The sequence below is a fragment of the Cetorhinus maximus genome, unplaced genomic scaffold, assembly GCF_964194155.1.
Source record: "Cetorhinus maximus unplaced genomic scaffold, sCetMax3.hap1.1 HAP1_SCAFFOLD_547, whole genome shotgun sequence".
NCBI lineage: Eukaryota > Metazoa > Chordata > Chondrichthyes > Lamniformes > Cetorhinidae > Cetorhinus > Cetorhinus maximus.
In genome coordinates, this window is record NW_027596489.1 from 141,135 (window position 1) to 169,019 (window position 27,885).

The 27,885-nt window shown below is 47.0% G+C and overlaps 1 pseudogene; it reads right to left on the reverse strand.

Moving 5' to 3' along the window:
• The window catches only part of LOC144674055 (uncharacterized), a 96,004-nt pseudogene that overhangs the window by 65,477 nt on the left and 2,642 nt on the right, over positions 1-27,885 (reverse strand).

Below are 27,885 nucleotides of genomic sequence, written 5' to 3' on the forward strand. Positions count from 1 at the left end.
AACACTTCCCACCACCAGCACCAACCCCCCTCCCCCAATCCCCTCCCTGTGAACTGAACATTCCTTCACCCACTCATCCACCCATTGCACATCCACCCAATGGCTCCCAGCCTGGATTGACATTCAGCATGAACCCAGTGAGAGGGTGAGCTGGCCCACGGGATGTCAGAATGGACAATAGCTGGAAGTGGTTCCAATCAATGCGTTTTAAGTTTCATTGTTAAAAACAGGAAACTTAATATTTTGTCAAACCCCCATGTGCACACCCTTGGTGATTTACAATTTCTCACCCAGTCCTTTCCTCTGGTTTCAACATGGTGCATCCTGTGTGGGTTCAGCAGAGGTAGAGACAGGCTGCTCGGGAGACGGGGGCAGAGTGTTGGGAGATGGGGGCAGAGTGTTGGGAGATGGGGGCAGAGTGTCGGGAGATGGGGCAGAGCGTCGGGAGATGGGGCAGAGTGTCGGGAGATGGGGCAGAGTGTCGAGAGATGGGACATATACTGTACATGTTTCTCATCTTCATAATTCACAACACTATTCCTGATGTTCATCAGCTGCCTCACTTTCTTTCCCATTAATTCCATTTGCTGATCTATCAGTAATGGAGTTGCTGTCATCTCGAACAAAACTGTTTTCACCACTAAGGCTCCGCTGGTATTGAATAGTCTTCATGACATCATCGCACTGGGACTGGATGACATCATCGCACTGGGACTGGATGACATCATAAGAGTCCATTGTTTCTTAATGACCCACATCAATAACAAGAGGAAATATTAATAAACCTGAGCACATTATCTAGGCTGACACTCCAGGGTGACACTGAGGGACTGCTGCACTCTCAGAGACAGCATCCTTCACATGGAACTTGTGGAGGCTCTGGTCACAATCTTCCAATCCTTCTTATATAGTAGTGGTGTCAAAGGACTGATAGATTGTAAATGTTAAACCCCTGCTCAAAAACACAGCAATTCCAGGACACTTCAGCCCAGTTACAGGGATTATGAACAGCAATAGAAACAAACCACAACTGTCAGAATGAACATGGTTCAGTCCTGGATGTGATTAACAGCAGCAATAACAGCAGAATCCAATCCCTGCTGTCACTTGTGAACTCGCTGGTGTCTGAGCAGGTGGGATGACTAAGTGAATCCCTTCCTACATTCAGAGAAGGTGAACAGCATCTCTCCAGTGTGAGCTCGCTAGTGCCTCAATAGGTTGGATAAATGAGTGAATCCCTTTCCACACTTGGAGCAGGTGAAAGCTCTCTCTCCAATGTGAATTCGCTGGTGTACACTGAGGTGGAATAAAGGCTGAATCTCTTTACACAGGAAGTGCAGCGGAATGGCCTCTCCTTGTGTGAATTCGCTGGTGTTTCAGCAGGGTGGATGACAGAGTGAATCCCTTCCCACACTCGGAGCAGGTGAATGGTCTCTCCCCAGTGTGAACTCGCTGGTGTCTCAGCAGGTTGGATAACAGATTGAATTTCTTCCCACACTCAGAGCAGGTGAATGGTCTCTCTCCAGTGTGAATTCGCTGGTGTCTCAGCAGGTTGGATGATTGAGTGAATTTTTTCCCACACTCGGAGCAGGTGAAAGGCCTCTCTCCAGTGTGAACTAGCTGGTGAGTCAGCAGGCTTGATGACCGAGTGAATCCCTTCCCACACTCGGAGCAGGTGAATGGTCTCTCCCCTGTGTGAACTCGCTGGTGTGTCAGCAGGTTGGATATCTGTGTGAATCCCTTCCCACACTCAGAGCAGGTGAACGGCTGCTCCCCAGTGTGACTGCGTCGATGGGTTTCCAGTTTGGATGGACAATTGAATCCTTTCTCACAGTCCTTACATTTCCACGGTTTCTCCATGGTCCAGGTGTCCCTGCGTCTCTCTAACTTTGATGATCAGTTGAAGCCTCGTCCACACAGAGAACACGTGTACAGTTTCTCCCTGCTGTGAATGGTGTGATGTTATTTCAGGCTTTATAACTGGTTAAAGCTCTTTCCACAGTCAGTTCACTGGAACACTCTCACTCGGGTGTGTGTGTGTCTCGGTGCTTTTCCAGTCACACTGATGTTTGAAATCTTTCCCTACAGACAGAACAGACAAACGTTTCTCCGTCCACATTCAAAGATGATAATATTCAGGTCCTGATGAATCGAGTGACTCTGTAAGATCTTGATGTGATGTTTGGTTTGAGTTTCCTGCCTGAAAATACTCCGCTTCTAATTCTCTGTGAAAGGAGTTTACAAAAGCAATCACTGTAAGAACAGGATAGAAATTCAGAACAGACAATTCTAGTTTCTATGGAACATTTTTTCCTCTCTTGTTCTCCCAAAGCTGCAAATCCCCGTCCCACACACTCTCCCTCCTCCCTGTGCTGAAATCCAGGCAGAGTTTTGGACAATTATTTCTGTATCTTTTTAACAAATTTCTACAACTGGAGTTGACAATATGTCTGATCATTCACTTCAGTGATTACTCGTGACAAAACATTAATCTGAAACCCCCTGTACGACCATACAGAATAGCAGACGTTAACCTTGTGTCCAAAACTTATTGTGTGGTGATTTAATGAGCGATTATGAAGGTGGTTTCTCCAAACCTCCCAGGGTTTCCTTCCTTCCTTCTCTCCCTCTCTAACTAAGTTAAACCTGGGATCAGTCTCATGGCCCATTCTGGTTCCTGCTTCTCTTCCTGATGACTAATTAACTCCAATTAAACACTGAGAAGACTGAAGACACTGTTTTCAGTCCCTGCTCCAATCTCCATTTCCCAGATACCAACTCCATCCCTTTCCCTGGGAACAGTCTGAGATTAAACCAGTCTGTTCACAACCTCGGTATTACATTTGATCTCGAAATGAGCTGCTGACCTCATGTCTGTGCCATCACTAAGATCACCTGTTTCCACCTCCGTAATATCACCCGACCTCACCCCTGTCTCAGGAGTGTCTCATCTGCTGCTGAAACCCTCATCACTGCCATGTTTACCTCCAGACTCGACCATTCCAACACACTCCTGGCTGGTCTCCCACATTCTACCCTCCATAAACTTGAAGACATCCATATTTTTGCTGTCTGTGTCTTCACTCACAGCTAGGCCCGTTCCCTAACCTTCCTTGGCTCCCGTTCAAGGAGCAACTCGATTTTAAAATTCTCATCGTTGTTTTCAAATCCCCCAATGGCCTCCTCTCTTTTCTGTGTGGCTCCTGCAAACCCACAACCCTCTATGATATCTGCACTGCTCTAATTCTAGCATTCCCTGTTTTAATTGCTCCACCATTAGTGTCCGTGCCTTCAGTTCCCTCGACCCCAAGCTCTGAGATTCTCTCCCTCTGTCTACCACACTTTCCCCCTTTAAGACAACTGAGTATTAATAAAAAAAGACATTCTGTCAAAACATTTTATCTTGTACTCATCAGGATAGAGGGAAGAATACCAAATCTCAAAAATTATCAGTCAGGCTTGTAATGTGGCTCACTTACACTTGCTAGAAGCTACGTATGTTCATCCACAGGGACCTGTCCTCTGCAGGCAGAAGGAACAAGTCCAGGCACGGGGTCTTTTGTGGAATTAAACAAAAGCAGAGGGGATGACAGCTCCTGGCTGTATTGTCCATGGCAACAACCAATCAGAGCCGACGGGCCAACCAATCAGCACCCTTTTCTCGGGCAGTATAAATTGTGGTTCCCTTTGAAATTTGGGATTCTTGCGTCTGTCCTGGTGAGTGCAACAGGAAAAGCTTTGACAGCTTGTCTCTGTTTTCGTTAATAATCAAATTCTGTACAAACAAGCGACTATTTAAGTATTTTGGTCACCTCCTTGTGTGTCTGAATGTTATACTTTATTTTATGATTTCCTGTGAAGCTCACTGGGATGATTTATGATGTTAATAGAAGATAGTGATCGCACATGCGCTGATGTTCCTTGCCCCATGTAAAGATGGTGACCGCACATGCGCTCTGCTGCTCCTTGCCCCCTATAAAGTGACCGCACATGCGCTCTGCTGCTCCTTGCCCCCTATAAAAATGGTGACCGCTCATGCGCTCTGCTGCTCCTTGCCCCATATAAAGATGGTGACCGCACATACGCTCTGCTGCTCCTTGCCCCCTATAAAGTGACCGCACATGCGCTCTGCTGCTCCTTGCCCCCTATAAAGATGGTGACGGCTCATGCGCTCTGCTGCATCTTGCCCCCTATAAAAATAGTGACCGCACATGCGCTCTGCTGCTCCTTGCCCCTAGAAAGATGGTGACCGCACATGCGCTCTGCTGCTTCTTGCCCCCTATGAAGATGGTGACTACACATGCGCTCTGATGCTCCTTGCCCCCTATAAAGATGGTGACCGCACATGCGCTCTGCTGCTCCTTGCCCCCGAATAAAGTTGGCGGCCGTTAACTCGGGCGTACTTCCGGATACAAAAACAGAATTACCTGGAAAAACTCAGCAGGTCTGGCAGCATCAGCGGAGAAGAAATCAGTTAACGTTTCGAGCCTTCATGGCCCTTCGGCAGAACTGTTCTGCCGAAGGGCCATGAAGGCTCGAAACGTTAACTGATTTCTTCTCCGCTGATGCTGCCAGACCCGCTGAGTTTTTCCAGGTAATTCTGTTTTTGTTTTGGATTTCCAGTATCCACAGTAGCTTTTAGCTTTTTGTACTTCCGGAGAAATGGCCCAATCTGTGGTTTGAAGGATGATTCATTATTGAGGGTTTATGACAGAGACAGTGAATTCATAAAGCCTCCCAACTCACCCGCCAGCCCTATCTATGCTCACGGATCTTTTTTCCAGCTCTCAGTCCGCACTCGGTCTTTGTAAATCCCGCATTTTAAATCCGCTCGCTCCAGTTCTCCTCACGCCTGATTTCACGCGCTACACATGATCCAGCTGACAATGATTGACGGCAGCTCCGGACCAATAGGGACAGGGGGCGGGCCTGGAGGACCAGCGGGACCGGCTGTTCCTCCGACCAATCGGAGTGAATGAGGGGCTTGGCCGGGTTTGAATTGGAGCATGCGCAGCGCGTGTGGGGATCGGGATCAAGGCGGTCGGGTTGAAAGTCCAGCGGGTGAGAAAGGGCCGAGTGCAGGAGAGGAATGGAGCCGTTGGGTGGACTGGGAGGATTCACAAACACCCGGTGTAGGACTCCAAACCCGGATTACAAACTCCCGGAGCCCAGTTTACACCGAGTGTTTGGAAACTCCTTTTACAGGGGCTTAGAAGGGGAGGATTTACACACAGAAAACTCCAACCCAGAGAAATGTTTGTCTCTTAATTTCTATCCTGGACTGACAGGGATGAATTTTTTATAATCTCCTTTGTACAGGGTTTTCAATGGGACGGATTTGGAGACGGGAAAATTCAAACCAAACTTCACATCAAAATCTAACAGAGTCATTCGATTCCTCAGGACCTGAATATCATCGGACTTTGATTGTGGAAGGAAAAAAGTTTGTCTGTTCTGTTTGTGGGAAAAGCACCAACATTTTCAAAATCCTGGTTAGACTGCACCTGAACCACTGTAATAAAAATAAAAAATGCTGGAAGTACTCAGCAGGCCTGGCAGCATCTGTGGAGAGAAACAGAGTTAATGTTTCGAGTCAACATGACCTTTCATCAGGACAGGAATACTGTGTTCAGTTCTGGGCATCACACTTTAGGAAGGATAGACTATATTGGCCTTAGAGGGAGAGCAGTGCAGATGTACCTGAATAACAACTGGACTCCAAGGGTTAAATTATGAGGAGTGGTCAAACAAATGCATCAGTGTAATTACAGCACAGAAAGAGTCCATTCAGCCCATTGAATCCATGCCAGCTTTCAGTAGAGCAGTCCAGTCTGTCTCATTGCCCCGCTGTGTCTTCAACCCCCTGCATATTTATTTCTCTTAAACGCTGGTCCAATTCAATTTTAAAGCATTGATCATGTCTGCTTCCAGCCTGCTCGTAGGCAGTGAGCTGCTCGTAGGCAGTGAGTTCTGGATCAGGTTCCAGCATCTTTTCAGGTAGAATGTTCCAGATCCTGACAACTCTTTGTTGGTGCAGAGACTGCTGAACTCGATGTTGAGTGTGGAAGGTTGTAAAGTGCCGAATTGAAAGATGAGCTGTTCCTCGAGCCCCCATTGAGCTTCATTGAAACAGTGCAGGAGGCCGAGGACAGAGAGGTCAGAGTGGGAGTGGGGCAGAGAATTAAAATGACAAGTGACCGGAAGCTCAGATTCAAGCTGACAGACTGAATGGAGGTAGTTCCACAAAGTGATCACCCAATCTGTGTTTGGTCTTCCCAATGTAGAGCAGATCACATCGTGAGCAGTGAATACAGTAACTAAACTGCAAGAAGTACAAATAAATCACTGTTTGGTTTCATCTTGCACAACCTTGAGAACAGCCCGAAGAGAGATACTTTACTTGAAGAATAAAGGTTAAAATATAATTACATTGTCTATCTCAGGGTGTAATCCAAGAACAACACCTTGTATTTACAGGAAGGGTTGTGGGGCTGGAGGAGGTTACAGAGATACTGAGGATCCAGTTGACATTGTCTATCTCACCAGTGTCAAATTTATTTTCCATGGTGGCTCTGATCCAATATCCTGACACTGGGCAAGGGCCACATTCAGCAGAATTCATAAAAATGGAACTAGATACAAATAAACTATATCAGTATTTACCGACACCTCGGTTTTATTTATTGTTCCTGCTGCTCCCGGTACCCGGCATCTCTTCACTTGAACCATCACATCAACACTCGGGGCAAATGACTGGGCTGAGGCCTGTCTCAGATAAAAACACGAGGACCACTTGTCACCACAGAATCTGTCGCAGAAAAACGGAGTGAACACTCAGAACCCAGAGGTTTGTCTAGGAAGTCTTTATTAAAGTCGTGATATCACGGAGAGCCGAGTCACATACAATGGAGTGAACCAGTCTCTGCCTAACACCTCTTTACACACAGAGATATAGCAAAAGGTTCGTGACAGAAACTTGGGCAATTACAATAGTTTCAAATGGTTTCAAAAGATAGCGATCAGTGTTAATGGCTTAACGATTAGACAGGACAATGTCAATGGTTTAGCAAATAGACAGGACAATGTCAATGGTTTAGCAAATAGACAGGACAATGTCAATGGTTTAGCAAATAGACAGTGATAATTGGTTACATATCCTGGGCAATGCACACACACAATAGTTTTTTTCTCTTAGATTTTGCCACCGCATCTGACATCCAGAGCCCCTTAGTCTGGGAAGGTAGCACTGGCCCTTTGATTTGCTAATTTATGTGCTGGCTGCGTGACTGTTTTGGGACAGTCTACAGTAAATTACATTATACATGTATTTTAAGTTTATTTCTCTCACAAATATAGGTGTATTTTATTTCATTCACAATTGTACGTGTATTTTATTTCATTCACAATTATACGTGTATTTTATTTCATTCACAATTATACGTGTATTTTATTTCATTCACAATTGTACGTGTATTTTATTTCATTCACAATTATAAGTGTATTTTATTTCATTCCCAATTACACACGTATTTTATTCCTCCACAGTCCCTCCTTGTTAATCTTTTCTTTTAGATTAACACCAGTGAGGAATAATATCTTCATCATCATACGAGGGTTCATAACCATGAGGAAAAGGCCGGTCCCTGGCGGGGTAAACTTTCTCTCCCCACCAGTGGGCTTCGCTGGGGCCAGTGTGCATCATTTGGGGAATGATTGGGGCACCCCCTAATCCAGTGGAGACACTATTGATAATCTGGGAGCAGCAAATCCATAAAGTAACACACGCACAGCACCCTATTATACATGCTACGACTATCCCAATTAAAAAGTATAGCAACCAACTTCCCCAACCGGAAAACCAACCTAGTATTGTAGACCACTGAGAATCATTTTTATAAAAATCGCTCCAACTTTCCCCAGCCTTCTTTATTTCTTGTACCTTGTCCATGACATGCTTTCCCAAGTCAGTGATATTTTCAGAGACATCGGGGACATAAGTGCAGCACTCTGAGCCTATCATAGCACAAGTGCCACCTTTTTCAGCTAGAAGGAAGTCAAGGGCCATCCTGTTTTGTAATACGGTTAGGCGTAATGCTATCATTTCAGTGGTGCTGGCTGAGATCTGCTTCTGTGTTTTAATCAGAGCATCAGCCGTTGAATTAGCGACTTTTTCAAGCGCAGCTGCCAGGTTGATAATTTCACGTGAATTACGAGCTGATCCATAAGGGGGCAAAGCAATCATCCAGAATCGTTCAGATTCCGAGATGCCACGGCGATGTAGGCGCCGATGTGGGTGCATATCTGATTTACCTATATGGCGAAGATAGGGATTTAAGTATGCTAGGTAGCAACAGCCACTCCAGGTGGGAGTGGTTTTGTTCTTTTCCGAATTTCCTACAGACATATTAGAGGAAAAGGACAGCTGAGGCATCCCAGGCAACCAGGGGTAAGCTTTATCTCCACAAACCCAATATGTACCATTAAGAGGGTCTGGTGGATGTTCAGCACCGGCGGACTTTCGGACAGATAGGCCAAAGATGTATGATACTGTAGTATGACAGGAGCTTCGTCCCAGATCATAAGTGCTGAGTGTAAGGTTGGAACACCAGCAGGTGGCGTTTACCAGCTCAAGTGGGGATCTAATTCTAATCCCATGTTCTGTATAGTTCCACCTATTGGCAGGTGGAGAGCGACAGAACTAACCCCTAAACATATTGTGCTGCGGTGTTACAATATCAAAAGTTCGAACGTCAGCATACTCAGTGTCATTTAGAGGAACAGCACGCCAATTACCCGTCTCTCTCCCATGTTGGGGAGTCTGGGCACATATCCAACAGGCACCCTGTCCTACCTCTCTAGCATAGGTGCGGCATAGAGACAAAAAGGTGTTTGGGTGAGGGTCCCTTGGGAATACTCTGCAGAATATAACAAAGCACAATATCCTATACATAATGCAAGTTAAATCACTTAGTAACAGTTGCTATACTGACAGGGGACAATGTTTTTTACGGCGGGTGACATGGATCCAGTCTTCCTTCCCTTCAACCTTCAAAGCTGTCCGAGCTGTTGGCAACACGAGGTAGGGTCCTTTCCACCTAGGAGAAAGAGACTCTTTATTTAGATTTTTTACATACACTTGATCACCTGGCTGGAAGTTGTGTATAGGAGTATCTTCTGCGGTCACCTGACCCTTTCATGCAATTCAGCTGCAGTTTTGCATAGTGCTTAGGCGTAAGCCAAAGTCTGTTCATCATTCCAAACTAAGGCTAATTTTTCGGCACATACAGGGGGCTGGGCTCCAGTAGTCATAGGACGTCCCATAAGAGCTTCATGGGGCGTTATTCCAGTGGCTCTATTTTTTCTATTTCACATAGCATAAAGCACTACTGGGAGTGCTTCTGGCCACGGGAGTTTATTATCCTGACAAACTTTAGACAGGGCGTTTTTTAATTCCCCAGTTACCCTTTCTACCATCCCTGAGGACTGTGGCTGGTAGGGAATATGCAATCTCCACTGAAATCCCATAACCTGCACGAAGTCTTTTAGTATCTTTCCGGTAAAGTGAGTCCCTCGGTCACTATTTATTCCCATAGGTATTCCGTATCTAGGTATTATTTCTTTCCACAATTTTTTCACTACCGTTTGAGCATCATCTTTTCGTGTGGGGTAAGCTTCTACCCATCGGGTGAACATGTCTACTATCACTAACATATACTTATATCCCAAGGCCGGGGGCATATGTACAAAATCAATCTGTAAATTTTCGAAGGGTATCTTGGGCATCGGGAGGCGATCATACTTGGCTGCTGGCCCTTTGTTATTCTGCTGGCAAATTGAACAAGAGCGAGTGATTTTTTTGTATGGTTGGGGTTATGCCTGGCGCAAACCATTGTTGTTTAATCGCATGTTGCATCCCTCCTTTGCATGTGCCTGTGCATGTACTAGGCGATACAGGGGCAGAAACAGACTTCGGGGACATACCACCCGTCCATCCGGATGAAACCAAAATCCTTCCGTAGAACTGCATTGTGCCCGTTCCCATGTCCGCTTTTCCTGTTGAGTAGAGTTTTGTTGCGCTATCTGTAGTTCAGAAGACTCTAAAACAGGGATGGGAGGGTGGCTGGAGACGCGGAGAGCTTGCAGGAGAGGTACTTGTGCGGCAGCTACTCCTTTGGCTGCCTGGTCAGCGCGGGCATTTCCTTTGGAGACATCATCAGTTAAATTAGTGTGTGCTTCACATTTAATAATTGCCAGGCGCTTGGGCAATTGAATTGCTTCGAGGAGGTATAATACAAGTTGGGAATGCTTGATGGACTTTCCCGCTGATGTAATAAAACCCCGATTTTTCCATATCTGTCCGAAATCATGCACAACACCAAAGGCATAGCGGGAATCGGTGTAAATATTGGCTGCCTGATCACCGGCCAGGATGCAGGCTCGGGTGAGGGCAATAAGTTCCGCTGCCTGCGCTGAAGTGCCAGGGGGCAATGCATAGGCTTCCACAGTGCAGTGCGCGTCCACGATGGCATAACCGGCGAGGAGTAAATAGTCTCTTGGTCGATGAGAAGAGCTGTCAGTGTAAAAGATAACATCCGGATCGAGCAGGGGGTCTATCCGCAGATCCACCCTGGGGGAAGTGGACTGTTCGACCACTGTGAGGCAGTCATGCTCTGCATCAGTTGAGGTCTCCGGCACACAGGTGGCAGGATTATTGCAGGCGATCGGCGGTAAGTATAATAGGGGTGTGATAGCAAAATTAATTCGTATCCCGTACGTCGTGAGGCAATAAAATTTTGTGTAGCGGCGGAGTTTATAAGTAACATGACAGCATGGGCTACTCGCACCTGACAAGGGTGGTCGAGGACCAACGGTAAAGACTTTTCGAACATGGCAGCGGTGGCTGCGATGTCACGGAGACAAGCAGGCATTCCCAGTACTACAGCAGGGAGAGCCGTAGAGTAGTAAACAACGGACCTCCTTCCTCCTCCATGGTCCTGTATAAGCACTCCCGTGGAGATTCCTTCCTTCTCACAGACGTGCCACTGAAAAGGGCGCGCATAGTTAGGTAGCCCCAAAGCCGGGGCTGTTGTTACAGCTGTCTTGAGGGCTCGGAATGCTGACTCCCGTTCTGGAGTCCATTGAACGAGTGCGGATGCTTCTTTCAGAGTAGCAGCACGGAGGACAGCATCATGCAGGCGATAATCGGGTATCCATTGTCGACAATAGCCAACCGTGCCTAGAAAAGAAAGGACTTCCTTTTTAGTCTTCGGAGGGGGTATTCGTAGGATAGCCTGTACTCGCTCAGGTCCTATTTGCCGAGTTCCAGCCTTCAAGGTGAATCCCAGGTACTGGACTTGTGACTGGCAGAACTGTAGTTTAGACCTCGATACCCTGTGGCCTCTTGTAGCTAAGAATTGGAGCAAAGTCACTGAGTCCTCTACATCGTCCACCAGGGTAGGTGAGGCCACTAAAAGGTCACCTGCATATTGTATCAGGGTAGAGTTTCCATTCAGACAGCATTCTTCCAAATCACATTTCACAGCAGCTGCATACACAGCGGGGCTCTCTGTATACCCTTCGGGAAACCGTGTCCAGGTATATTGTCGTCCTTTATATGTAAAAGCAAACAAATACTGGCTATCCAGGGCGGAGAGGGATAGAGAAGAATGCAGAACACAAGTCAACTACAGTGTAGACCGCAGCTTCAGACGGGATAGAGGATAGAATCACATTTACATCGGGCACCACCGGGGCTATGGGAATCACAATGTTATTTACAGCTCGCAAGTCCTGCACAAAACGCCATTCATCTGGCCGTCCAACTTTAGGTATAGGCAGTATTGGTGTGTTACAGGTGCTGACAGTAGGCTTGAGAAGCCCTTGTTGGAGCAGGGAGTCTATGACTGATGCGATGCCTGCCTCAGCTTCAGGGGTCAGTCAGTACTGTCGAACGCTGGGCAGCACAACATCCTTTCGTAGTATGACAAGGTGGCCCGGGGCGGTGAGCACTCGGCCTACATGAGTATTGTGCAGGGCCTACAAATCGCTATTGCTTATGTCCAAGGCTGGAGGGCCAATGAGGCTGGGCTGCTCAGGGGGCTGCTGCCGCTGAAATTCAGCAAGAGGGTCGATTAACTGACAGGAAATACCAGGGAGGTATATTCTACCCTCAGCAGGTCCAAACCACTCAAAAGATCCAATGCATTCAGAGGTAGAGGCCGACTGTAACCGTTTAATCATGGGATCTATGTGCTTTGCCAGGAAGAGGGGCGATTAGCGAGTGTCAAGTGGGGCTTGAATCAAGGTCCATACGGAACAGGGGCTGCTGCTCTGTGGTTAGGTGCACCGGGACGCCTGTGCCCGCTTCCCCGAAATAAATGTAGCGGTCGGAGCTGACGGAGGTTAACTGTCCTGCAAGAGCATTGGCCTTTTGGTGATACTCAGGGTCATCTGTCATTGTAATCCACACAGTACAGTGTAAGCGAGAGTAATACTGCACCACCTGTAACAGGCTTTTCAGAGTCCGAACAGGAGTTAAAAACGGCAGCTTATCAATTTCCTGCCACAAGCGGCCCATCTTTGCCGCATAAGGGTTACCCTCAAGTTGCCAGCAGTATAAGGTCGGTTCGGGCTCAGCTTCGGGGGTAAGGAGTAGGGACATTAGCTGATGGGTCTGGGGCGAGGGTACCTCCATATACATGCCCTGAGGGGTACAGTAGATAGTGGCTCCTAATTTGCACAGGGTCTGGCGTCCTAGCAGGGGTAAGGGAGTGGTTGCTGATACTATCAATGTCTCCTCTACATGGTTGTCTTTTAATGATAAAACAACCCGTTTCGATAGGGTCTCTGATAAAGGAACCCCAGACACTCCCACAGTCACTACCCTGTTCTGACTAAGGGGCAGTCACAGGGAGGGGGGTACAGAGCACAGGGTAGTGCCAGTGTCCACCAAGGCTCGTAAATGTGTATCTCCTATTCTAAGGGTTACCATAGGTTGTGCTTCCGAGTCTTGGGAAAGTGATATATCCGCTCCCTGTACCATAACCTCCCCTGGGCTCCGCTAATTTTGTGGAAAAGGGTTATTATAAGTAAAGGAGGGAACCGCAGTTATCGGCTGCCTGTGTGGCATTACAGGCTCCTTGGGGGGAGTAGATGGGCAGTCCCTGGCCCAGTGCCCTTTCTTCCCGCATTTACGGCAAATGTCTTGGGATTTGTCCTGTCTCAGACCCCTAGCCTGTCCCTTACATCTGCCCTATTCTTGACGATAGCATTGGGTCTTTTGTTGTTTGGGGCCCTCCCGGGGGCTAGCAAACAGTCCCTCAGAGTCCATATTGACCAAGGTAGGGGTAATTTCGGACCAGCGCATAGTTTGCCAATTTAGATTTCGCATCTTAAAGGCCTGGGCTTGTTGGGTTCAACAGTTCAACAGCGTTCGAATAGCCAAGGGCCCGTTGCCTTCCAAGGGAACACCTGCATACTCTTCCCAGGTATTATGGAACCTGGCAATAAAATCAGGGGCGCCCTCATCTTTCTTCTGCAAACACCGAGTTACATCCCCCAGGCCCCCATGTCTCTGTGCTGCCCCCATAATTGCAATACGTCCCCTCCCTCGTAACCAACGCTCTAAACTTTCATTTCCCATGTCAGCTTGATCATCATCGGATCGCCAATCCCCATTTTCCCCAGGTGGCACCGGAATGTGGCCCAGGAGCTGCCATAAGCAAATTTTAATAAGGCTTGTAAGTCGCCTGGATGGGGTTGATAAATTGCACACATTTGCTCCAACCAATTGAGGAAGGCTGCGGGACGCTTAATGGGTTTGGGTGCCTCGGCTACCATGGCGCGAGCCTCAGCTGGGGTCCAAGGTTTAAGTACAGCCATGTCTCCAATCATTATTTTAGGGGCCTGAAATGCATGAGAGGCAGAGTCAGCTGCTATCTGTCTAGAGAGGCTTCGTGTGATGGCTCCATTTAGCTGAGTCACTTTCTTACTTTCACTATCAGATTCCGACCCCCTGAATCGGGAAGGGTGTTTACGCTGGTCGTCAGTTGGGACTGGATTTGATGGTCCCGGACCCGCTTCTGCCTCTGCTCCAGCTTCCGCACCCGGTCTCGCTACTTTATTACACTGTCTGCAAGCCGCTACCATCTCTATTAGTTCTTCTGTCAGGGTATCAGGTAGAGGAGGCTGACAAGGGCTGTCAGAAACGGGCGACATGAGTCTAGGGAACTGGGGATAAGGCCCCAGTAGTCCGCAGTTAGTGGGATAAGGAGGAGGGGCAGAGGGGTTTTCAGGCTCTGGAGCGGGAGTTTTCTCCTTTAGGGTGGTATCAGGGGTACCCCCTCGGTTGGTCGGGGTCTCATTATCAGAAGCCAAACCCTCCTGTTTACTCTTTTGTTTGGGGGGCTGATGCCGCTTTGCTACCTCCATCCATTTTTCAAAACAACCCAGCATATAATTAAAATCCCAAGTAGGATCTCCGGCCCCATTCGCAACTCCATCCCACCAGGTCTTGATGAGGGGTATTTTAAAACTGCAGCCATACGGCCATTCCCCTTGTGTCCAGCCATATAAGTCACTACTAAAAGGCTCCGCATACCTGTCCTCTCCCGGTTCTGTTATAACAACGTCAGCTGGCGACCCCGGAGGGACCAGCAGATCTCCTACCTTCTGCCGAGCCCTGGTTACCATTTTCATGCGTTTTTCCGTTCTCTTGCCCATATTCAAAGTTCCTGATTTGGGTTCTGGGTTTGGTCTGTTTTTGAATTCCCGTGGAGCCGGAGATGCGGCAGATGCCTCTCTGCTGCCACGATTTCCCATTTTATCTGGAAAGGAAACACAATTAAACAGCGCAGTGCGTTTTGCCTACCTATGCGCCCACCGGTGTTTAAGAATTCCTCAACAATTCTTCCAAATCCTTGGGTCTTTCAAATCTTTTCGGTCGGTAGCTACCCTTTTTCAAGCACTCCCCCTTTCAGCTAGGATGCTTGTTCATCCCCCTTTCACCTCTCCAACTTAAGAGGCCACCTCTCCAACTTAAGAGGTAGCTGGGACGCTACTTAACTGCACTCCCCCTTTCAGCTAGGATGCAGTTCGTATACTCACCAATTTAGGAGAGTCTCTCCCTTTCTCCGTGAGGATTCTTTTTCAAAGATCCGACGGTCCAGGTTTTCAAATACCTCTCCAACTTAAGAGGCCACTGGACTTCAGTTGGATCCCATCCTCGTCGCCATCTGTCGCGGAAAAACGGAGTGAACACTCAGAACCCAGAGGTTTGTCTAGGAAGTCTTTATTAAAGTCGTGATTTTTTTTTTGCAAAAATATGCTTTATTCATAAAATATCTTCAACCACATTCCAAACCATTTCAAAAACACCATTACAAAGGTACAATCAGGTTCAACTTTTACAACATGTATCACCAGGTGCATCAGAACAAACAATATTACAATCATTTGCAGACATTCATTTTGAGCTGTACAGCCCGAGGGGATTTAAACAGTTCCCAGTCCCTCGGTGCACTGTGGCAGAAAGTTCTTAGGCAGCGACCCTTCCCCATTGTGCCTTTGCGGCGGCTGCCCCAAGCTTTAGTGTGTCCCTCAGCACGTAGTCCTGGACTTTGGAATGTACCAGTCTGCAACACTCGGTCGGGGACAACTCTTTGCGCTGGAAGACCAACAAGTTTCGGGCAGACCAACCAGTGTCTTTCACCGAGTTGATGATCCTCCAGCTGCAGTTGATGTTTGTCTCGGTGTGTGTCCCTGGGAACAGCCCGTAGAGCACAGAGTCCTGTGTCACAGAACTGCTCGGGATGAACCTCGACAGCAACCACTGCATCTCTCTCCAGACCTTCTTTGCAAAGGCACAATCTACAAGGAGGTGAACAACGGTCTCTTCCCCACCACAGCCACCTCGAGGGCAACGTGCTAAGGGGGTGAGACTCCTGGCGTGTAGGAAGGATCTGACGGGGAGGGCCTTTCTCACCACCAGCCAAGCCACGTCTTGGTGCTTGTTGGAAAGTTCTGGCGATGAGGCATTCTGCCAAATGACTTTGACAGTCTGCTCGGGGAACCATCCCACAGGATCCACCCTCTCCTTTTCCCTCAGGGCCTCTAAGACGTTACGTGCTGACCACTGCCAGATGGACTTGTGGTCAAAGGGGTTTTTCTGCATAAATTTTTCCACGAGGGACAGGTGGTACGGCACGGTCCAACTACTTGGAGCGTTCCGCGGCAGCGTGGCCAGACCCATCCTTCGCAACACCGGGGACAGGTAGAACCTCAGCACGTGGTGACACTTGGTGTTTGCGTACTGAGGGTCTGTGCACCGCTTGATGCAGCCACACACAAAGGTGGCCATCAGTATGAGGGCGATGTTGGGCACGTTTTCTCCCCCTTTATCTAGAGGCTTGTACATCGCGTCCCTGCGGACACGATCCATTTTTGACCTCCAGATAAAGCGGAAGATGGCTCGAGTGATCGCCGTCACGCAGGAGTGTGGAATGGGCCAGACCTGCGCCACGTACAGCAACAGCGAGAGTGCCTCACACCTGATGACCAGGTTCTTACCCGCAATGGAGAGGGAGCGTCACTCCCACATGCCCAGTTTCCTTTTCACCATAGACACTCGCTCCTTCCAGTTTCTAACGCATGCTCTGGTCCCTCCGAACCATATCCCCAGCACCTTCAGGCCGTCAGCCCTGACAGTGAAGGGGACAAACTCCGCCCAGTTCACAGCTCAACCTACCAGCTTGCAGATTCCTGCACCTTGACCCCGCCCGGCCCAGGTGTGGGACCGTCCATGGTGAGTCCTTCGTGTTACCATGATAGTGGGGGAGGGGCGACCTCCTGCCCTGTGCTGTGTCCCAAATGGTTCCATCCTCACCTCCCCCAGGGCCCACTAAACACTGCATGCAGACAGCTGATGGACCTTGGGGATCCTCACAGACCTGCACAGGTACATTATGCTGCTCCCCACCCCCCGATACACTCTGTAAACAAGTTGCTTTTCTTTTTTTTTCTGCTGTCCATTCGCATAAACATCTTGTTTCATACAAGTTTTGTCTAAGAATTGTTCAATCTTGTTTAATTGCAGGGCTATGTGGCAAAGACATGGATGTGGCATTAGGTAAATTGTCCCTTCAGGGGCCTAATACAGACACGACTGGCTGAACGGCCTCCTTCTTTTGCTACAACCATTCTATGATTCTCTGACTTGTCTTTTTAGTAGTCCCATTAACACTCCCTTTGACCTTGCATTATGAAGCCTTTTGTCAGTTAATCTCTCTCGCCCTGCAGCCTTTCATAGACCTTCCCTTCTGTTCCTCTTCCACCGTCCAATGGCTCACAGACCTGAAACGTTAATTCTGTTTCTCTCTCTACAGATTCTTCCAGACCTGCTGAGTGTTTCCAGTTTTTAATCTTTTCATTTCATGTTTTAAGCATTGCAGTAATTTTTGTTTCTCCATTCCAAGCACTCTACCTGACATTATTAATAATTCAATTCAGTTATTCATAAATTAATTTATCTGTACTTTATGTCTTGAAAACTGATTATTTATTGAGCTATTTATCAATTATCAGTCTTTTAATGTTACAATTTCACAACTCTTCACGATTTCCCCACACTTCCTGGCACTAATATTAAATCCTTAGTAATCTTAAACGGAAGGGTCAGCCCAGCATTGACAGACGAGTCATTTTAACCTCTTGTGTGGGAAAGCATTTAGAAGCGGCAATTCAGGTCAAAATTAGGTCACTTGTACAATTTGTTCAGAACAATCGTGTTGAACTAAATTTCTTGAGTTTTTGATAAGGAAACAGAGAATGTTGATGAGCGTAACACGGTTGATGTGCACATGAACTGCTGAACGGCATTTGATACAGTGCCAAGTAACAGGTTTGTCAGCAGAGTTAAAATCCATGGGGCAGAGGCAGCACTGGCTGTGTGACAGGCAACAACATGCATGGTGAACGGCTGCTTTTTCAAATTGAGGAAAAGTCTACAGTGGGATCACAAGGGGTCGGTAGTCAGAACACTGATTTCTTGATATATATTAATGATCTAGACTTGTGTGTGCAGGGCTGCATTTCAAAATTTGCAAATGACACCAATTTTTCAAGTTGTGTTTACAGTGGGGAGGATGGTGATAAACCTCAAGAGGACACAGACAAGATGGTGGAATGGGCAGACAGGTGACAGATAAAATTTCATTCAGAGAGGTGTGAAGTGATTCATTTCAGTAGGAAGAACAAGGAGAGGCAATATAAAATAAAGGATACAAGTGTAAAAGGAGCAGCGTAATCTGGGGCTATATGTGCACAATTCATTGAAGATGGCAGGGCAGGCTGAGAAAGCAGTGAATAAAGCATGTGGAATCCTGGGCTTTATGAACACTGGAATAAAGTACAAAATCAACCAAGTTAGAATAAACCTGAATAAAACACTGCTTTGGACCCCACTGCAGCATTGTGTCCAATTCTGAGCTTTAGGAAGAATGTGAGAGTGTGGAGGGAAGATTCACGAGAGATCGGAACTTCAATTAGGCGAGGTGAAGTTGGTTTGTTATCCTTGGAAGGGGAACCATTTTATTGCATCTTTTCTGGACCCTCTGTCTTCACTTCCTTCCGAAATTGTAGCCATTCAGTGGCGATGGTGTTAAAAACTTTCTTTCATGGAATGTGGGCAGGGACAGCATTTGTTGCCCTTGAAGCAAGTGCTTGCCACACCATTTCAGAGGGCTATTAAGAGTAACCACATTTCAGTGTGGATCTGGAGTCACATGTCAGACCAGGTAAGGACGGCAGATTTCCTTCCTGAAAGGACATTAGTGAACCAGGTGGGTTTTTATGACAATCGACAATGGCTGAATTGTCGCCCTTATTGAGACTCGCTTTCAATTCCAGATTTAATAATTGATTTTAAATTCCACCAGCTGCTGTGGTGGGATTTGAACCCCTGTTCCCAGAGCATCAAGCTGGTTTTCTGGATTATTAGTCCAGTAACATTCCCACTGTGGAATGTTTCTGGTGATAGACTGTCCACCAGTATCCATTACAAGCCTACCGACTCCCACAGCTACCTCGACTACAGCTCCTCACACCCCGCTTCCTGTAAGGACTCCATCCCATTCTCTCAGTTCCTTCGCCTCCGTTGCATCTGTTCTGATGATGCTACCTTCAAAAACACTTCCTCTGACATGTCCTCCTTCTTCCTTAACCGAGGTTTTCCACCCACCGTCGTTGACAGGGCCCACAACCGTGTCTGGCCCATCTCCCACACATCCGCCCTCACGCCTTCTTCTCCCTCCCAGAAACATGATAGGATCCCCCTTGTCCTCACTTATCACCCCACCAGCCTCCGCATTCAAAGGATCATCCTCCGCCATTTCCGCCAACTCCAGCATGATGCCACCACCAAACACATCTTCCCTTCACCCCCCCGGTGGCATTCCATATCGATCGTTCCCTCCGGGACACCCTGGTCCACTCCTCCATCACCCCCTACTCCTCAACCCCCACCTATGGCACCTCCCCATGCCCACGCAGAAGATGCAACACCTGCCCCTTCACTTCCTCTCTCCTCACCGTCCAAGGGCCCAAACACTCCTTTCAAGAGAAGCAGCATTTCACTTGCATTTCCTCTAACTTAGTCTACTGCATTCGTTGCTCCCAATGCGGTCTCCTCTACATTGGAGAGACCAAACATAAACTGGGCGACCGCTTTGCAGAACACCTGTGGTCTGTCCGCAAGAAAGACCCAAACCTCCCTGTTGCTTGCCATTTTAACACTCCACCCTGCTCCCTTGTCCATAAGTCTGTCCTTGGCTTGCTGCATTGTTCCAGTGAAGCATAACGCAAACTGGAGGAACAGCACCTCATCTTCCGACTAGGCACTTTACAGCCTTCCGGACTGAATATTGAATTCAACAACTTTAGGTCTTGAACTCCCTCCTCCATCCCCACCCCCTTTCCATTTCTTGCCCCTCCCTTTTGTTTTTTCCAATAATTTATATAGATTTTTCTTCTCCCACCTATTTCCATTATTTTTAAATCTATACCTGTAATGCCCTGTCAGTCTTTCCACCCCACCCCCACTAGAGCTGTTACTTGAGTGTCCTGCTAACACGTCTTTGTTCCTTTGTCTGTGACATCTTTTGATTATCTGCTGCTATCACTGCTTGCTTGTCCCTACTACCACCCACCCCCCAACTTCTCTCCCCCCATCCCCCCCCCATCCCCCCCCCCCCCTCCCACCCCCAAGCTTAAACCAGCTTATATTTCACCCCTCTCCTAACTTTACTCAGTTCTGCTGAAGGGTCATGAGGACTCAAAACGTCAACTCTTTTCTTCTCTGCCGATGCTGCCAGACCTGCTGAGTTTTTCCAGGTAATTCTGTTTTTGTTTCCCACTGTGGAACCGTCTCCCCCAACGTATATTTTTATTTATTTTTAGCCAACAGTTGAGTATTTGTCAGTATTTTGTTCCATGTGATTTCTATTCTGAGTTTCAGACAGTTTCTGTGCCAAGTGGACGAGATGTTTAAAGTTCATTCATTTGCCCCTTTTCCATCTCCAGGTCCGGGAAAGACACAGAGAATAATGTCCCCTCATTAAGTATCTATTGATGATACTGAGATGGACAATTCCCACTCCCCATCTTTCCGGTGGATAATGGATGTTCTGTTACATTCAGGTTTCTCTATCATTTCATCTCTAATTTTATTGAGTTTTTTTATTTTTATCCCCGAGACCCAGACCCAGGGTAACGGCCGCCATCTTATTTCAGTAGGTAGTAGGGCGCATGCGCGGATATCTTGTGGATGTAACAGTGAGTGAGTCCATGGGCCATTTACATATTCAGGGTGAGAGGTGCTGATCCTCAACCTCTGGCGATACTTCAGCCCCACAATCCTAATCTCTGGCCGCCCAGTGTAAAGGGCGGGGGGGTGGGGTGGGGGGAGGGAGGGGGGGTGGATAAATCAGAGAATCTTCTCTTGTAACTGTTCATGGGTCTGTTTAAAACAAGAATTTCTAGATCCAGGATGGGTGACACACATGGGGGTGGTCACACTGGCTGCCGACCTCTCTTCTGTGGTCCTGTCCTTGCCCGGGTGTCCCTGGAGAGGGAACATGCGGTGTCCACCGGTACGCTTGATACCTTCCACATCCAGTGGGCACCTCAGGGTACAGAGTGTCTCGTAGACACTGGAAACAACATCCTGGTTTAGTTGGGAATGTTCCCTTTGCTATTACCGGGACTTTGTTGCTGATTTGAACTTCTTTCAGTTTGATTGGTCCAAATGATTGGGTGAAGAATGTACCAAAGAAACTCGAATTTTCTGTTTTGAATTTCTATCCTGTACTTACAATGAAGATTTTTGTAAACTCCTTTTACAGGGTACAAGAGGGAGATGATTTGCAGATAGGAAACTAAAACCAAATATCACATCAAGATCCGACAGTGTCACTCGATTCACCAAGAAACATCGAAATATAGAAACGTAGAAACTAGGAGCAGGAGTAGGCCATTCGGCCCTTCGAGCCTTCTCCACCATTCAACATGATCATTGCTCATCATCCAACTCAATAGCCTGCTCCCGCTTTCTCCCCATATCCTTTGATCCCTTTAGCCCCAAGAGCTATATTGAACTCCTTCTTGAAAGGATGCAATGTTTTTGCCTCAAGTACTTCCTGTGGTAGCGAATTCCACAGGCTCACCACTCTCTGGGTGAAGAAATTTCTCCTCATCTCAGACCTAAATGGTCTACACCATATCCTCAGACTGTGACCCCTGGTTCTGGACTCCCCCACCATTGGGAACATCCTTCCTGCATCTGCCCTGTCTAGTCCTGTTAGAATTGTATAGGTTTTTGGGAGATTCCCCCCCTCATTTTTCTGAACTCCAGCGAATATAATCCTAACCGACTCAATCTCTCCTTATATGTCAGTCCCGCCATCCCATCCCAGGAACCTATCTGGTAAACCTTCGTTGCACTCTCTCTATAGCAAGAACATCCTTCCTCAGAGAAGGAGACCAAAATTGCACACAATATTCCAGGTGTGGTCTCACCAAGGTCCTGAATAATAGAAGCAACATACCCCTGCCCCTTACTCGAATCCTCTTGCTATGAAGGCCATTTGTCTTCTTTACTGCCTGCTGCACCTGCATGCTTACCTTCAGCGATTGGTGTACGAAGACACCCAGGTCTCGTTGCACATTCCCCTCTCTCAATTCATAGCCATTCAGGTAATAATCTGCCTTCCTGTCTTTGCTACCAAATTGGATAACCTCACATTTATCCACATTATACAGCATCTGCCATGCATTTGCCCACTCACTCAGATTGTCCAAATCACACTGAAGCATCTCTGCAATCTCCTCACGGCTTACCCTCCCACCCAGCTTTGTGTCATCAGCAAATTTGGAGATATTACATTTAGTTCCCTCATCTAAATCATTAACATATATTGTGAATAGCTGTGGTCCCAGCACCGATCCCTTTGGTACCCCACTCGTCACTGCCTGCCATTTGGAAAAAGACCTGTTTATTCCTACTCTTTGTTTCCTGCCTGCCAACCAGTTTTCTATCCACATAAATACACAACCCCCAATCCCAAGTGCTTTAATGTTGCATGTTAATCTCTTATGTGGGACACTGTCGAAGGCCTTCTGAAAGTCCAAATAAACCACATTCACTGGCTCCCCCTCATCAACTCTACTCGTTACATCCTCGAAAAATTCCAGTAGATTTGTCAAGCATGATTTCCCTTTCGTAAATCCATGCTGACTCTGTCCCATATTGCCACTGTTTACCAAGTGCTCAGCTATTAAATCTTTTATAATGGACTCTAGAATTTTACCCACTGCCGATGTCAGGCTGACTGGTCTATAATTCCCGACGTTGGACCTGAATATCATTGATCTTTGATTGTGGAAGGAGAAATATTTGTTTTTTCTGTCTGTGGGAAAAGATTTCAAACGTCAGTGTGACTGGAAATGCACTGAGACACAGACACGCCCGAGTGAGAGTGCTCCAGTGAACTGCCTGTGGAAGGAGCTTTAACCTGTTACACCATCTGAAAAAAACATCTCACCATGCACAACGGGGAGAAACTGTGCAAGTGTTCTGTGTGTGGACAAGGATTCAACTGATCGTCCAACATGGAGAGACACGGGGACACCGACACCATGGAGAATCCGTGTAAACGTGGGGACTGTGGGGAGGGATTCAGATCCCCATCTGAGCTGGAAACTCATCAGCGCACTCACAATCGGGAGAGGCCTTTCATCGGCTCTGAGTGTGGGAAGGGATTCACTCTCCTAACCCACCTCACCTCACCTCAAACACTTCAGACATGAGACTTTTTATGTGTTGTGAATATGAGAAGAGCTTTAAAAGCAAAAGGAATCTGCTGATACACCAGCAAGTTCACACTGGGGAGAGGCCATTAACCTGCTCTGAGTGTGGGAAGAGATTCACTCAGTTATCCAACCCGCTGACACACAAGCGAGTTCACACTGGGCAGAGGCCGTTCACCTGCACTGACTGTGGGAAGGGATACACTCAGATAAGTACCCTCACTTCACATCAACTTGTTCACTCTGACAAGAGACCTTTTAAATGTTCTGACTGTGAAAAGTGCTTTAAAAGCAGAAAGATTCTACTGACACACCAGCAAGTTCACACTGGACAGAAACCATTCAACTGCTCCAAGTGTGGGAAGGGATTCACTCAACTAACCCAGCTCACTTCACATCAACGTGTTCACTCTGAAAAGAGACCTTTTAAATGTGCCGACTGTGTGAAAAGCTATAAAAGCAAAATGGATCTGCTGACACACCAGCGAGTTCACACTGCAGAAAGGCCATTGATCTGCTCCGTGTGTGGGAAGGGATTCATTCACCCATCCCTCCGGCTGACACACCAGCGAGTTCACACTGGAGAGAGACTGTTCACCTGCTCCATGCGTGGGAAGGGATTCAGTCATTTATCCACCCTGCAGACACACCGGTGTATTCACAAGTGACTCCCAGGGTTGGATTCTGCTGTTATTGTTGCTGTTAATCACATTCAGAACTGAACCATGCTCTTTTTGACAGTTGGGATTTGTTTCTGCTGATGTTAATAATCCTTGTAACTGGGCTGGAGTCTAGTATTCTGGATAAAGGTTAAATAAATCAGCTTGTGTCAAACATTGTTGACATATTAGTTGATGCATTGAATGCAAGAGCATTCACATTATGATGGAGCTGTACAAAGCATTAGTTAGGTCCCATTTGGAGTACTCTCTGCAGTTCTGTTTGCCTCAACACCTTCTCAAGTGCAACTAGGGATGGGCAACTAATGCTCGCCCAGCCAGTGAAGCCCATATCCCATGAATGAATAAAAAAAAACAGAACATGAGTGATTCATGTGGCCAGTGGAATGAAACAACTTTTTAAATTATCAAGACAGTAACACATATTCCATAGAAAAGTGTCTTTCAAACATTCAGGAAAGATTCAAACACATTGAACATATCAAAGCGAATCAAATTAATTTGAAGAGGGAAATAGAATCTGCATTTTGAAAATATCCACAAGGTGGATGCAGGTGAATAGAGAGCTGGATAATATTTACAGTCCATGCATGAACTTTTGTTTGAACCAGATGTATTTATGACATGTCAATAATTTAGAATTGTGTGAGATGATCATCAGATGGGGAGGATGAATGTAAGTCGATAGTTATCATTTAGTGGAAAAGGTTTGACATTTATTCTTGGTGGCAGCTCAAAGGTTTGTTTTGCTGATTCTGATAATTCTAGTCGCTTTAGTATGTTATCTATGGTTTGTCATCAAGAAATTAGGGAAACAAGCTCGGAGCTTTGAAACAGTGAGGTTAGTCAGAAATCAGTTGTGAGAAATCAATAAGGATATTCCCTTCTCAAGGTGGGGAGATCTGTGAGAAATCACTGTCTAATTAACCTTACATAATCTTGAGAAATTTATTCAACATTACAGAAATAGCTCTCTCTCTCTCCCTTGTTTAGGAAGAAAGATTCCTGGCTTGATAAACATAGGACAATGTATCCCTATGATAACTCATAGGGATGGTGTCAGTAGTTATGGGATAGAATTTGTAGTAGTGATTGAAGACAATGGCTTTTGTCTTTAATTTTTAATTGGAGGAATTTTCAGCTCATCCAGTACTTGGTGTGGGATAAGCAGTTTGATAATTTAGTAACAGTGGAGGAAGAGAGAGGGATGGTGGTGAGGTAGAGCTGGATGTTGTCAGTGTACATGTGAAAACTAACACGGTGCTTTTGGATGATGCCACCTAGTGGCAGCATGTAGATGAGAAATAGGAGGGGCAAAGAGAGATCCTGTTTTTAGGATTGGTCCGGACGGTGGATTTAAAGGTGAGAAGGACTGTACCAGAAGAGAGAGAGACAAAACTGTGAATAATATCAGCTAACATGGAGAAGTTGGATGATCAGTAGTTCAGTGAGAGTGGGGTCAGTACAGCAGAAAGTGGGTCTCATGGACAAGATGAGCATTGAGAGGTCATGAGGGGAGGTGGGAGAGAAACTGGAGAAAGATGTGAGTTCAGGGCTCAGACAAGGGGGATCTTTACAGACAGTTTGTCCCGGTGGGCTAGTGGAAGGGGTGGAAGGGAGGGAAGCAGCAGAGGCAGCTGATTGGATTGTCTCAATCTTAGTGACAAAGAAGCTCCATGGGCAGAATTTTGCCCTTGGCGTGCGGGCTCGGCGGGGGCGATTGGGGCAGTCGGGAAGCTGACCACTGCCTGCAATCAGGCCCGGAAGGCAATTTCATGCTGGGGGCCAATTAAGGCCTGCGCTGTGTGAAACGTGAGCAGCAGTGCTCAGCGCTGCCTGTGCGGGCGGGGGGTGGAGTGCGAGCTGGGCGAGTGTGACCTTTGTGCATGCATGCGAGAGTGAGCTACATAATCTCCCTGAGGCACAGAGCTGTCTCAGGGAGATGGAATGATTTCAAAAAATATATATTAAAGATTTTATACATGTTATGAAACATGTCCCCTCATGTCACTCTGTCACATGAGCAGGGACATGTTTTTAATTAATAAGATAAAAGCAAAATACTGCAGAGCAGTACTTCTTCAAGGTATTCCTGGAAGAGAAGTGGCAGTGAATTAAATACAATAAAGCAAAATACTGCAAAATACTTTTGCAAAGAAGCAAACCTCTGTTTGTCTCTCCAGAGACGCTGTTGGACCTGCTAAGTTTTTCCAGCATTTTCTGTTTTTGTTTCATGTTTTTAATTCAAGTGTAAAATTTGATTTGCTTCAGGCGACCTCGTCCCGCCCGTGGATGAGGTTTCCTGAAAAAGGTAAAGGCCGCTTGGCCTTTTCGCCCGCCCGCCAACCATTAGGTTCGATGGGCAGTGTAAATTTGAATTTAATTAACTTTTTATTGGCCTTACAGGCTTCTTAATTGTTGGTGAAATATTGCGGGACTGCGCAATGACGTCGGGACACTCACCCACCGAGCGTAATTTTCTGCCCCATGAGCTCCTCACACTTGTTGTTGGAGGTGACGATAGAGGAGACAGGGGTGAGGAAGAGCCCTTCAAAGGGAACTAACTTGTGTCTGAGAGATTAAAAACACTTGATACACGCTGAGTTTAACACAAAGCTGATTTATTTGACTTTTATTCAGAATATTACTCCCGATATCTGACCTGGAGTTTATTAACATCAGCAGAAAGAGCCCCCAATGAACATGGTTCAGTCCTGGATGTGATTTCACAACAACATCTAATCAGTGTAGTTACTTGTGAACTCGCTGGTGTCTCTGTAAATGGTATAAGCGAGTGAATCCCTTCCCACACCCGGAACAGGTGAATGGCCTCTCCTCAGTGTGAACTCGCTGGTGTCTCAGCAGATGGGATAAGCAAGTGAATCCCTTCCCACACCCGGAACAGTTGAACGGCCTCTCCCCAGTATGAACTCGCTGGTGTGTTAGCAGATCGGATGACTGAGTGAATCCCTTTCCACACTCGGAGCAGATGAACGGCCTCTCCCCAGTATGAAACCGCTGGTGCGTCAGCAGGCTGGATGACTTAGTAAATCCCTTCCCACACTCGGAGCAGATGAACGGTCTCTCCCTAGTGTGAACTCGCTGGTGTACAGTGAGTTGAGATGACCACCTGAACCCAGCCCCACAGTGAGAGCACCTGAATGGTCTCTCGTCAGTGTGAATGCGTTGATGACACATCAGCGCCCCAGAGCATTTATAGCATTTGCCGGAGTCTGGACATTGAAAGGGCCTCTCATCACTGTGAACTCGCTGGTGTCTCAGCAGGCTGGACGAGGTAGTGAATCCCTTCCCACACTCAGAGCAGGTGAACGGCCTCTCCCCTGAGTGAGTTCGCTGGTGTCCTGTGAGATGAGATGAACATCTGAATCCAGTCCCACAATGTGAGCACCTGAACGGTCTCTTGTCAGTGTGAACACACTGATGACGCGTCAGTTCCTCAGACCCTTTCCAGCACTTCCCACAGTCTGAACATTTAAAAGGCCTCTTATCAGTGTGAACTCGCTGGTGGGTCTTCAGGCTGGATGACTGACTGAATCCCTTCCCACACTGGGAGCAGGTGAATGGCCTCTCCCCAGTGTGAGTGCGGCAATGAGTTTCCAGCTTAGACGGGTATCTGAATCCCTTCCCACAATCCCCACATTTCCACGGTATCTCCCTATTGTGAACGGTGCCTTTTCCTTCCATGTTCAAAATCCGATGATATTTAGGTTTCAATAGATCCTGATGTGATGTTTGGTTTCAGTTTCCTGACTGCAAATCCTCCCCTTCTAATACCCTGTGAAACTGATTTAAAACAGAAAAAAAGGAGTGAGAGAGAACCCACAAA